Raw genomic sequence first — 14,748 nt, 5'->3', positions numbered from 1 at the left:
CAGCGTCTACGAGAAGAAGGTTGCATAGTAGACATCAAGCTCTTTTCTGGCGCCATTGCCGGGGAGGTGAGTGCTTGAAGGTATATCTTTAGATCTTGCAATCGAATCTTTTAGTTTCTTGTTTTAGCACTAGTTTAGTTTATAGAAGAAAACTAAAAAATGGAATTGAGTTTGCCTCATACGCTTCATCTTTTTAATATCTTTCGTGAGAATGATGGAAAGGAAAATTGTGCTCAAATGCTAGAAGAAGAAGTCTATAAAATGTTTGGCACTAAATCTTTGAATGATGAGCATGATTGCCATGTTGTTAGTATGAACTCCTTGAATATCCATAGTACTAATGATGATTGCACCAGTCATGATGAAAATGTCTCTTATAAGCATGTCAACTTTTGTGGAGTGCATAGAGTTTGCAAGTACACACCAAATAGGGAAGATAGATTTTGCAAGAGAGGCTATATGTTTGTGCTGAAAATTTAAAATTTCTTCGCCATACTTGTGAACTTTGCAATGAACATGGTCATTTAAATCTCCAATGCCAATTGTTTCATGATCGTATCGTGTCCAAATATTGTGATGATTTGATTTCCCTTGCACATCATAATGAACTTAGTTTACTTTTGGGTTATTAAGAAATGAAACGTATAACTAAGCATATTCCAGAATATAACCTTGAGAAATTCCTTGATATTGATCTAGAAAAAATAATTATGTATTGTGCGGTGAATTGCATTGAAAATACTTATATTGCCAATTACATAAAGAAAATAAAACAAATAGAGGATGAAGAGAATACTAATGAAAGGGAAGAGACTTCCCAATATCCTCCTATTATTTCTTATGATGAATCAGGTAACGAGGAGGAGCCTTCTATTCAACTAATCTCATTAATAAGGAGCTCAAAAAAGAGGGTTAAACCCACACATAATGTGAAGAAGAAAAAGAAAAGACGGAGAAGTAAAGGTAAAAATGTATCCCTCCCAAATGATGTTGCTCCTACTACTCATTGTGATGATGATAATTGTTATACTATTGGTGCTATCCATACTATTAATGATGAGAATGATTATGCTTATGATATGAAAAGGCCCAAGCTTGGGGATGCTATGTTTGATGAGAATGACATGTTTGAGAATGTATTTGCTGCAATTAATGTTTGTCCCAAGCTTGGGGATGCTACATTTGATGAAGATGATATCTTTAGTCTCCCAAGTTTTGATTAGCAAATTTATTATGATGATAGCATGCCTCCTACTTATGATGATTATATTGATGAAAGTGGGTTTGGAAGAGTGTCAACTTTAGGAAGTAATGATCCCACTATTTTGGAGGGTGTTGAATCTTATTGTGATAATTATGAAAGTGGATTTGGAGAGGTCATGACTTTATTTAGTAATGATTCCACTATCTTGGAAGAGGTTTCAATCGATTATGATGAGAACAAAGTTGCTACTTATGATGATTATTGTGATGATACGTATGCTATAAAAAGTAGTGATGATTATATTAAAACTTGTCATGATTATGATTACCCTTTTCCTGAATATTACTCTTTTAATGTGGAAACAATTTGTAGTATTCAAGTTTCTTATGATACTCCCACTATTCCGAATGAGAAGAATTTTGCTTATGTGGAGAGTAATAAAATTTCTATGCTTGTAGATCATGAAAACAATGCTTTTATGTGATAGTTATATTGTTGAATTCATTCATGATGCTACTTAAAATTATTATTAGGGAGGAACATATGCTTGTAGGAATTGCAATAATGTCAAGTTTCCTCTCTATGTGCTTAAAGTTTTAAAGTTATGCTTGTTTTGCCTTCCTATGCTAGTTGATTATTGTTCCCATAAATTGTTTGCTCACAAAATCCCTATGCATAGTAATTTGGTTAGACTTAAATGTGCTAGTCATATTCTTCACGAGGCTCTCTTTATGTTTCAATTCTTATCTTTTATGTGAGCATCATTGAAATCATCATGCCTAGCTAGGGGCGTTGAACGTAAGAGCTTGTTGGGAGGCAACCCAATTTTATTTTTGTTCCTTGCTTTTTGATCCTGTTTAGTAATAAATAATTCATCTAGCCTCTACTTAGATGTGGTTTTATGTTTTAATTAGTGTTTGTGCCAAGTAGAACCTTTGGGAAGACTTGGGTGAAGTCTTTGCGATCTTGCTGTAAAAAACAAAAACTTCTGCGCTCATGAGATTGGCTGCCATTTTTACTGGAGAGTGCGATTAGGTTGATTATTTTTGCAGATGATTAATAGACAAATTCCTCACGTCTAACAATTTATTTCAGAATTTGTGGGGTTACATAAGTATACGTTTGATACAGATTACTACAGACTGTTCTGTTTTTCACAGATTCTGTTTTCTATGTGTTATTTGCTTACTTTGATGAATCTATGAGTAGTATCGGAGGTTATGAACCATAGAGAAGTTGGAATATAGTATATATTACACCAATATGAATTTATAATGAGGTCACAACAGTACCTAAGTGGTGATTTATTTTCTTATACTAACGGAGCTTACGAGTTTTCTGTTAAGTTTTGTGTTGTGAAGTTTTCAATTTTTGGGTAAAGATTCGATGGACTATGGAATAAGGAGTGGCAAGTGCCTAAAATTGGGGATGCCCAAGGCACCTCAAGGTAATATTCAAGGACAACCAAGAGCCTAAGCTTGGGAATGCCCCGGATGGCATCCCCTCTTTCGTCTTCGTTCGTCGGTAACTTTACTTGGAGCTATATTTTTATTCGCCACATGATATGTATTTTGCTTGGAGCGTCTTGTATGATTTGAGTCTTTGCTTTTTATTTTACCACAATCATCCTTTCTGTACTCACCTTTTGGGAGACACACACATGAATTGGAATTTATTAGAATACTCTATGTGCTTCACTTATATCTTTTGAGTTGGATAATTTTTGCTCTAGTGCTTCGCTTATATCTTTTAGAGCACGGCGGTGGTTCTATTTTATAGAAATAATTGATCTCTCATGCTTCACTTATATCATTTTTAGAGTCCTTTAGAACAGCATGGTAATTCACTTTGGTTATAAATTTTAAATTCTAAGAGAAGTTGGATGCTTGATAGATTGTTTTGAGATATAAAGGTGGTAATATTAGAGCTGTGCTAGTTGAGTAATTGTGAAATTGATGAATACTTGTGTTGAAGTTGGCAAGTCCTGTAGCATGCACGTATGGTAAACGTTATGTGACAAATTTGAAGCATGGGGTGTTCTTTGATTGCTTTCCTTATGAGTGGCGGTCGGGGACAAGCGATGGTCTTTTCCTACCAATCTATTCCCCTAGGAGTATGCACGTAGTGCTTGGTTTTGATGACTTGTAGATTTTTGCAGTAAGTATGTGAGTTCTTTATGACTAATGTTGAGTCTATGGATTATACGCACTCTCACCCTTCCATCATTGCTAGCCTCTTCGGTACCGTGCATTTCCTTTTCTCACCTTGAGAGTTGGTGCAAACTTCGCCGGTGCATCCAAACCACGTGATATGATACGCTCTATCACACATAAGCCTCCTTATATCTTCCTCAAAACAACCACCATACCTACCTATTATGGCATTTCCATAGCCATTGTGAGATATATTGCCATGCAACTTTCCACCGTTCCATTTATTATGACACGCATCATCATTGTCATATTGCTTTGCATGATCATGTAGTTGACATCGTATTTGTGGCAAGGCCACCATGCTTAATTCTTCATACATGTCACTCTTGATTCATCGCAATCCCGGTACACCGCCGGAGGCATTCACATAGAGTCATATTTTGTTCTAAGTATCGAGTTGTAATTCTTGAGTTGTAAGAAAATAAAAGTGTGATGATCATCATTAGAGCATCGTCCCATGTGAGGAAAGGATGATGGAGACTATGATTCCCCCACAAGTCGGGATGAGACTCCGGACGAAAAAAGTGGCCAAAAGAGAAAAAAAGAAAGAAGGCCCAAATAAAAAAGTGAGAGAAAAAGAGAGAAGGGACAATGTTACTATCCTTTTACACACTTGTGCTTCAAAGTAGCACCATGATCTTCATGATAGAGAGTCTCCTATGTTGTCACTTTCATAAACTAGTGGGAATTTTTCATTATAGAACTTGGCTTGTATATTCCAATGATGGGCTTCCTCAAATGCCCTAGGTCTTCGTGAGCAAGCGAGTTGGATGCACACCCACTTAGTTTCTTTGATGAGCTTTCATATATTTATAGCTCTAGTGCATCCGTTGCATGGCAATCCCTACTCCTTGCATTGACATCAATCGGTGGGCATCTCCATAGCCCATTGATTAGCCGCGTTAATGTGAGACTTTCTCCCTTTTTTTATTCTCACACAACCTCAATCACCATATTCTATTCCACCCATAGTGCTATGTCCATGGCTCGCGCTCATATATTGCGTGAAAGTTGAAAGAGTTTGAAAAGGCTAAGTATGAAACAATTGCTTGGCTTGTCATCGGGGTTGTGCATGATGAGATAATTTTGTGTGACGAAAATGAAGCATGGCCAAACTATATGACTTTGTAGGGATAAGTTTTCTTTGGCTATGGTATTTTGATAAGACATAATTGCTTGATTAGCATACTTGGAGTATTACTATTTTTATGTCAACAATAAACTTTTATCTTGAGTCTTTCAGATCTGAATATTCATGCCACAATAGAGAAAATTACATTGAAAAATATTCTAGAAAGCATTCCACATCAAAAATTCTGTTTTTCTCATTTACCTACTCGAGGACGAGCAGGAATTAAGCTTGGGGATGCTGATACGTCTCCAACGTATCTATAATTTTTGATTGTTCCATGCTATTATATTATCTGTTTTGGATGTTTATGGGCTTTACTAAACACTTTTATATTTTTTTTTGGGACTAGCCTATTAACCGGAGGCCCAGCCCAAATTGTTGTTTTCTTGCCTATTTCAGTGTTTCGAAGAAAAGGAATATCAAACAGAGTCCAAACAGAATGAAACCTTCAGGAGAGTTAATTTTGGAATGGAAGCAATCAAGGAGACTTGGAATAGACACCAGGGAAGCCACGAGGCAGGGAGGAGCGCCCTACCCCCTGGGCGTGCCCCCACCCTCGTGGGCCCCTCGTGGCTCCCCTGTCCGACTTCTTTAGCCTATATATGTCCATATACCCTAAAAACATCGGGGAACACAACAGATCGGGAGTTCCGCCGCCAGAAGCCTTCATAGCCACCGAAAACCAATCTAGACCCGTTCCAGCACCCTGTCAGAGGGGGGGATCCCTCTCCGGTGGCAATCTTCATCATCACGGCGCTCTCCATGACGAGGAGGGAGTAGTTCTCCCTCAGGGCTAAGGGTATGTACCCGTAGCTATGTGTTTGATCTCTCTCTCTCTCTCTCGTGTTCTTGAGTCGGCACGATCTTGATGTATCGCGAGCTTTGCTATTATAGTTGGATCTTATGATGTTTCTCCCCCTCTACTCTCTTGTGATGAGTTGAGTTTTCCCTTTGAAGTTATCTTATCGGATTGAGTCTTTAAGGATTTGAGAACACTTGATGTATGTCTTGCATATGCTTATCTATGGTGACAATGGGATATCACGTGATCCACTTGATGTATGTTTTGGTGATCAACTTGCGGGTTCCGCTCGTGAACTTATGCATAGGGGTTGGCACACGTTTTCGTCTTGACTCTCCGGTAGAAATTTTGGGGCACTCTTTGAAGTACTTTGTGTTGGCTGAATAGATGAATCCGAGATTTTTTAATGCATATCGTATAATCATACCCACGGATACTTAAGGTGACATTGGAGTATCTAGGTGACATTAGGGTTTTGGTTGATATGTGTGAGGGAGTCCTGGATTAGGGGGTCTCCGGATAGCCGGACTGTTGGACTATGAAGATAAAAGATTGAAGACTTCGTCCCGTGTCCGGATGGGACTCTCCTTGGCGTGGAAGGCAAGCTAGGCAATATGGATATGTAAATCTTCTCCCTTATAACCGACTCTGTGTAACCCTAGCCCCCTCCGGTGTCTATATAAACCGGAGGGTTTAGTCCGTAGGACAACAGACAATCATACCATAGGCTAGCTTCTATGGTTTAGCCTCTACATCTCGTGGTAGATCAACTCTTGTAATACTCATATCATCAAGAATAATCAAGCAGGACGTGGGGTATTACCTCCATCAAGAGGGCCCGAACCTGGGTAAACATCGTGTCCCCTGCCTCCTGTTACCATCCGCCTTAGACGCACAGTTCGGGACCCCCTACCCGAGATCCGCCGGTTTTGACACCGACATTGGTGCTTTCATTGAGAGTTCCACTGTGTCGTCACCATAAGGCTTGATGGCTCTTTCGATCATCGGTAGTGATGCGGTCCAGGGTGAGGTTTTCGTCCCCGGACAAATCTTTGTATTCGGCGGCTTCGCACTACGGGCCAATTCGCTTGGCCATCTGGAGCAGATCGAGAGCTACGCCCCTGGCCATCAGGTCAGATTCGGAAACTTAAACTACACTGCCGACATCTGCGGAGACTTGATCTTCGATGGATTCGAGCCCGTGTCAAGTGCGCCGCACAGTCACGACGAGCACGACGTAACTCTGTCGTCGGACAGTGTTCGGGAGATCGCATCTGAAACTACTCCGGCCTTCAATCCAGAGCAAATTGCGCCATCCAAGGACGGAGGGATAGACCCCGCCATGGAGGCCGCACTCTCAGTGGCGATGGAGCCGGATACTGACCTCACCCCTTATGAGAGCCGTGTCGCCAAACCACTGGATTCGTCTCCGGCCACGGACTCCGAGCCGCCTGCATCCCTGCCTATCGAATCTGACTAGGCACCGATCATGGAGTTCACCTTCGCGGATATCTTTCAGCACTCGCCTTTCGGCGGTGTGCTAAATTCATTAAGGTCTCTCTCCTTGTCAGGAGAACCTTGGCCGAACTATGTCCGGCTAGAATGGGATGCGGATGACGAAGAAATTCGCTGCCTACCCACCACCCACTTAGTAGCCACTATCGACGACTTAACCGACATGCTCAACTTCGACTCCGAAGACATCGATGACATGGACGAAGATGCAGTAGACGAACAGGAACCAGCACTCACAGGGCACCGTACAGCCACTTCATCACATGACATATACATGGTGGTTACACCCAAAGAAGGCAATGGCGAAGAGACAGCGGAGGATGGCCCCTCCAAGAAGCAACCCAAGCGCCGACGTCAGCGGCGCCGCTCTAAGTCCCGTCATAGAAAAAACAACGATAACAGCACAAGAGAAAATAACACTCCAGTCGACTCTAGAGGAAACGATGACCACATTGCCCCGGCGGCAGAGCACGATGAAGCTGCAAGTGGCGAACATAGTCCGAATCCGACGTCCGAACACGGCGACGCCGAGGATAAACCTCATCAAACTCCCTCTCGGAAGGAAAACAGTACGGACGAAGATGCACACATCATCCCGGAAACGCACTTGGAGCAAGAGAACCTCCGCAAAAGGCTTATTGCCACAATGAAGAGTCTGAAGAGGCCGAAGCAAAGGCTTAAGGCCGCACAAAATACGCTCAACAGCAGGTGGAACAAAGTGCTCGACAACGAAGAAACGTATGGTGGAAGTTACCACACAAAGATCTATCCAAAGCGCAAACTACTACCTGAATTCGACGATGAGGCCTTAGAGCCCACACAGCCGAAAAATGAAACGGCCAACCGGCCGGATCAACCACCTTGTGATCACGATAGAGCGGCTAACAAAGTCGCACATAAGTCAACACACGATCTACACGAGGACTTGCGCCAAAAACCCGGTACGACCAGATCCATCTATGGATCCAGGAAGCGCGCTCCGGTACAAAATCGAAACTGAATACTACAACCGTCCGAACGCCATGGCACATCACAATATAGGGGTGCCGCACACCCCCTATGTTTCACCGATGAGGTGCTGGACCACGAATTCCCAGAAGGATTCAAACCAATGAACATAGAGGTGTACGACGGGACCACGGACCCTGGGGTCTGGATTGAGGACTTTATCCTCCATATCCATATGGCTCGCGGAGACGATCTCCATGCCATCAAATACTTGCCCCTCAAGCTTAAAGGACCAGCTCGGCACTGGCTGAAAGGCCTCCCCGAAAACTCAATTGGAAGTTGGGAGGAGCTTGAGGACGCTTTTCGGGCTAATTTTCATGGGACCTACGTCCGACCTCCGGATGCAGACGATTTAAGTCATATAATTCAACAGTCCGGAGAGTCCGCCCGAAAGCTTTGGAACAGGTTTCTCACTAAGAAGAACAAAATCATCGACTGTCCGGACGCCGAAGCCTTAGCAGCTTTCAAACACAGCGTCCGAGACGAATGGCTCGCTAGACACCTTGGCCAAGAAAAACCGAGAACAATGGCAGCCCTAACAAGCCTCATGACCCGCTTTTGCGCGGGCGAAGACAACTGGTTAGCCCGCAGTAGCACCAGCGACCCAAGCACATCTGAAGTCAGGGATGGCAATGGAAAACCATGACGCAATAAAAACAAGCATCGAAATAAAGAAGATAGCCCAGATAATACGGCGGTAAACGCCGGATTCAGGGGCTCTCGAACAGGTCAGCGGAAAAAGCCTTTCAAAGGCAGCAGAGACGGACCATCTGGCCTAAACAAGATTCTTGGCAAACTATGTCAGATTCATGGCACCCCCGACAAACCTGCAAATCACACCCACAGAGAATGCTGGGTCTTCAAGCAGGCCGATAAGCTAAATGTCGAACACAAGGGGGGGAGACACCAAGCGAAGACGAGGACGAACCTCGCCAGCAAAGCACTGGAGGACAGAAAAAATTCCCACCAGAGGTCAAAACAGTAAACATGATCCATGTGACGAAGAGGAGAAGCAAATATGCACTCCGAGACACACGTGCCATAGAGCCCGTCACCCCTAGGTCCAACCCCTGGTTGGCCTGCCCGATCACTTTTGATCGCGGGGATCACGCGACAAGCAGCTGGTACGAAGGATTGGCTGCCTTAGTGTTAGATCCAATAATAAACGGATACCATCTCACACGAGTCCTCATGGACGGCGGCAGTGGTCTAAATCTGATATATCAGGACACAGTCCGCAAAATGGGGATAGACCCGACAAAAATAAGCCACAGTAATACTACCTTCAAGGGAGTAATACCAGGCCTAGAGGCCCGCTGTACGGGCTCTCTATTACTAGAGGTTGTATTCGATTCTTCCGACAACTTCTGAAACGAAAGGTTAACTTTCTACATCGCTCCATTCTGAAGTGGCCATCAGGCACTACTCGGAAGAGCGGATTTCGCTCGTTTTACTGCAATACCGCATTACGCTTCTCTCAAGCTTAAGATGCCCAGTCCACGTGGCACCATCACAGTTAGCGGAAATACTGAGCGTTCTCTACGCGCGGAAGAATGTGCGGCGGATTTAGCCGCCGAGCACTAGACGGCCTCACCAACCAAAAAAAATGACAGGTTGTCAAGACCACGGACACGGTTAGACGAGTCTGGTGCACCACTACATATACATGAGATTGGTTTGATGGTCAAACCCTCCTAAACGGTACCAGGGGCTTCGCGCATGTAATCAAGGCTAGTCTGGCTCAACTTGACTTATCTTGAATTTTAATAGTGTATTGATAATGACCAATTTTTTGGCACGACAACTTTAACCTAAAGTCTTCTCTTTTACAGATGACAATCGTGCCACACCCGTCTAGGACACGGCACAACGGAGACACAGGCGCAGACGTGCAATAGGGACCCGCTCAAAGGTTTCTTTTCAGATTAAGACCCTACGTGAACCTTTTTTTACTATCTCTTGTTGTCCAGATCCTCCGGATACTCAATACAACTGAGAAGGATGCTGACGTTATTGGAATGTGGCCATGTCAGGATATTTCACGTACCTAGACACTTGGGGTTTATTATTAAGGGCATCATTCAGCCCGGCATATGTTATAAAGACCGAATACCTTAGGGATGTTCGGCGTCACGAGTTTGGCCTTGTATGCATCAGCTCCGAATCATGTCTTTGGTCAAATGTTGGGTTTGCCCGTCTCCCGCGTTTTGGTACCTTACGTTCCGCTATATCGGCTAAGGTAGCACTGGGAGAACTACTATGATTGTGCCCTGGTTCATCCGGATGAGCACCTACGTAGAGAAAGCCGAAAACTGACTGTCATGATAAAGCGCGAGACTGGTCAACCACTCGATGAATCAACGGAATCTTTGGGATTCCTTTGCATTAACGAAGGGCCGTTTCCCGGTCATGTACGTACGTGCCCCGTATTCGGACGAGCGCAGAAGTACCAGGGCTATATAGTAGCCCCACCATCAAACTCCTATGGCTAAGTGATAGTGTTAAAGCAATATAGTCCGATTGCCTCGTTCGCTGCACTACCACCTCCTTCATGGACCAAGACGTTGGATCAAGTGTGAATACGCGTTTTTTGCGAACACCCCCGCATTATATGCGTGGGGGCAGAAGACGATGACTGCAAACTTTCAGGTTATATACATATATACATAAACGGCCGCACATGAGGCATCATAATACTTTCAGGCAAAAGTATAAACACAGCCTTGATAACTCAATAAAACATTGTTTTTACAATGGGAGTACATGTCACTAAAACATAATATTCTTTGAGCACCGAGCCTCTATCGAACGAGCGCCTTCAAGGACTTCTTCAAGTAGTGCTTGGCAGCCACTCGGCCCATGGCCGAACCCTGTGTTGCAACAGTGGTGGCCTCAATCTCTGCCCAGTATGTCTTGACACGGGCAAAGGCCATCCACGCACCCTCTATGCACGCCGACCTCTTCATAGCATCGATATGCGGCACAGCACCAAGGAATTGTTGCACTAAACTAAAGTAACTATTCGGCCTTGGCCCTCCCGGCCACAGATGATCCACAACAGACCTCATGGCAAGTCCGAACAACCTATGGAGCTCGGCCCACTCGGCCATTCGCTCATTCAACAGCGGCGGACGCACTGGAGCATGGAACTGTGACCAGAACAGCTTTTCCACTTCACGATCTTTTTGATCCTTGAAGTACTCGGCCGCATCAGCAGCACTTGCTGCCAAATCCATGTAGGCGTCCGCAGAACTCCATAGTTGATCAAGAGGAGCATACTTCGGATCTCCGAACTTAATCCGCAACAAGAAGGGCTTCCCAACCACGATATCCGCAGCTTGACGCAGCTCCTCCTTCGTTGCTCTGATTTTGGAGTGGGCTTCCTTGGCTGCTACCATGGCCTTCTCCAGGTCCGTCGCCCTCGCTTGGCTTTCTTTTTCAAGAAGCTGGTAACGGTCAGCGGCATCTTTCAACTCAATGGCCATCTTGGCTATTCTTTCCTTGCTCTGGCAATGCGCGGCCTGTTCGGCCCTCAACTCGTCAACCGCCTTTAGAGGGGCCGCATCGCTATTGCTTGCTTGTTCCTTGGCTCGGGCAAGCTCCGCCCGAAGGGTCTCCATGGTGGCAGCTCCATTTGCAGTCACAACATATTAAAGATACTGGCATCATGCTCCTCTTACTATGTGTTGATCACCGGAAAAATCACTTACCATGTGCCTCATCAAGCCGCTTGTTGACAAGCACGATGTCGGCATCTGCCGCATCAAGTTGCTGCTTTAGCTCGGCAAACCCATCAGTCTGGCTAGCCACCGGAGCTTCAGCCACCTGCACATAAAGGCAGTCTGGTTATTACTTGGGACTATGATCCTCTGTTTGCCGCCGTTTTCGACGACAACCAGAGTCTCAGTGGCTACTATCTGCATAGGGCACACCTAACATGTGCGGTACTGTAAAAAACATACACTATTTCACGTACCTCAAAGCCTTTCACCAGACTCATAAAAGCTTCATGCAATCCGCTTTCAGTGGATGAAATCCTTTCAATTACCATACCCATTAGCGTACGATGCGCTTCTGAGATGGCCGCTTGCTCCAGAAGATCCTTCAGTGCGTCCGACCGCACACTGTATGGTTCCGGACTCTTTCTGTTGCTCTCTTTAGGAGCTGAATACTGAGGACTCCAGGTAGCCAAAGGATTACCCTCTGGCCTTGGCGGATCGGGAGAGACCCTCTGCGACGACACTTCAGGGTCGCCCGCCTCATGAGGCGGGGTGGCAGGGGGAGGCGTTTCGCTCTCCATCATCTCCAGAAGAAGATCCCCCGAAGACGAACTCTGTCGAGAAGGGCTACGATCCGAACTATAAGATATAAGCTTCGGTTATTGTCTCCAGAAGTAAGGTAGGACACTTTCACTATTAAAATACCTTTTGATTACTTACAACTCGGTAGAGGGCTGATCCCCGTGCGGACATTGTGTGGCAAGAATACCCTCTAAGGCAGGACCCTCTGGTGAAGATTTCTTCTCCCGTTTGGAAACCTTTGTTTCTGGATCTTTAGAGGTGGTCCCCTTCCTTCCTCGGGGAGAGGGAATGTCAGATTCTTCTCCTTGGTTATCCTCCCTCGCGGAGGCGCTCATTCCCCCGGTTGGGACGAGTAGTGAGTGAGGCCCGCTTTTGGCCTCTTTATTCCCCCCTTCATCTTCCTTTGAGGGCACCTGATGAGGCGCCTGCTCGAGCATTCTGTCTAGTACTGGATTGGCCAAGCCTTCGGGAAGGGGGGCCGAACACCTGATCATCTTCACCTTTGTAATCCAGTCCTGGTCAAAGAGCGACTTTTCAGAATGATGTCATGATAAATAAAAGGACAACATGTTCGGCCATGGGGTTACTTACTTGGGTATCAGGGCGGTTGCAGCTCAGACCCGCATCCTTGGTGGTATCCGGACACTCTATTTGGGGTCCGAAGAACAATTTGTACATCTCTTCGAGCGTCATGCCGAGGAAGTGCTGAATAGTTCGCGGTCCTTCCGGGTTGAATTCCCACATACGGAGGGGTCGACGTTTGCAAGGCTGGACTCGACGAACTAGCATAACTTGCATTACCATAACCAGGCTGAAATCTCTCTCAAAGAGATCTCGGATGCGGCTTTGCAATATCGGAACATCATTTGCTGGACCCGAGCTCAGCCCCCTGCTGATCCATGACGTCAGTTGTGGTGGGGGGCCTGAGCGAAAGGCAGGGGCGGCTACCCACTTGGAACTTCGGGGAGCTGTGATATAAAACCACTCCCGCTGCCACAAGCTGGACGCCTCTGGGAAGGAACCCTCTGGCCATGGAGCATCAACGCTTTTTTTTATTACGGCACCTCCGCACTCTGCGTGCCGCCCCTCGATCATCATCGGCTTCACATTGAAGGTCTTGAGCCACAGGCCGAAGTGAGGGGTAATGCGAAGGAAGGCCTCACATACGACGATGAACAACGAGATGTGAAGGAGGGAATCCGGGGCCAGGTCATGGAAATCCAGCCCATAATAGAACATGAGCCCCCTAACAAAGGGATCCAGAGCGAGGCCTAGTCCTCGGAGGAAGTGAGAGATGAACACAACACTCTCGTTGGGTTCGGGAGTGGGGATGACCTGCCCTCGGGCGGGTAGCCTGTGCGAAATTTCGACGGTCAGATATCTGGCCTCTCTCAGCTTCTTGATGACCTCCTCTGTGACAGAGGAAGGCATCCACTGACCTTGGAGGTTGGATCCGGACATGGTTGAAGGTCCGAAGCGCCTGACCTGGGCCTGGGGTGTTGGAACTCGAGGCGGGGGAAGGATTCGATTGAGCACGAGAGGAAAAAAGGACATGTCTTGGCCTCTTTATAAAGAGGGTGAATGTCAAGCATCCTCCTCGCGGTCGTTTTGGACTCGCCTAAAATCGAGGAGTCATACCAACAGGCACGAGTGGGTTACCCATGTCCGTATTGATGAGAATCCCGTAATAAGGGGGACACGATCTCTGCTTCAACAAGACGTGTCAAGAAAACTGCCTCGCAATATGTGCAGTGCTGGTTGGGAAAAACGGTTCGGATAATGACCGGGCCATGACATAACGTCGTGCTGTCAAAACACGTCAGCAGATTAGACTTGTGGAAATATTATTCTCTCTACGGTGGTATGTGGAAATTGTTTTGCAGAGCTGGACACTATCCCTGGGTTCAAAATCTTCTGTGGAGTATTCGGAGCAGGAACCCACCTTGCAATGCCGGAGACAATACTGCGCGCCGGACTCATCGTCATTGAATCCTGGTTCAGGGGCTACTGAGGGAGTCCTGGATTAGGGGGTCTCCGGACAGCCGGACTATATCCTTTGGCCGGACTATTGGACTATGAAGATACAAGATTGAAGACTTCGTCCCATGTCCGGATGGGACTCTCCTTGGCGTGGAAGGCAAGCTAGGCAATACGGATATGTAGATCTCCTCCCTTGTAACCGACTCTGTGTAACCCTAGCCCCCACGGTGTCTATATAAACCGGAGGGTTTAGTCCGTAGGACAACAGACAATCATACCATAGGCTAGCTTATAGGGTTTAGCCTCTACGATCTCGTGGTATATCAACTCTTGTAATACTCATATCATCGAGAACAATCAAGCAGGACGTAGGGTATTACCTCCATCAAGAGGGCCCGAACCTGGGTAAACATCGTGTCCCCTGCCTCCTGTTACCATCCGCCTTAGACGCGCAGTTCGGGACCCCCTACCCGAGATCCGTCGGTTTTGACACCGACACTGTGTCTTAAGGTGTTATTCTAGTACGAACTCTTGAATAGATCGATCCGAAAGAATAACTTTGAGGTGGTTTCATACCCTACAATAATCTATTC

This window comes from Triticum urartu, chromosome 2 (genome assembly GCF_003073215.2).
Source record: "Triticum urartu cultivar G1812 chromosome 2, Tu2.1, whole genome shotgun sequence".
NCBI lineage: Eukaryota > Viridiplantae > Streptophyta > Magnoliopsida > Poales > Poaceae > Triticum > Triticum urartu.
Note: the sequence above shows the minus strand (reverse complement) of the source record.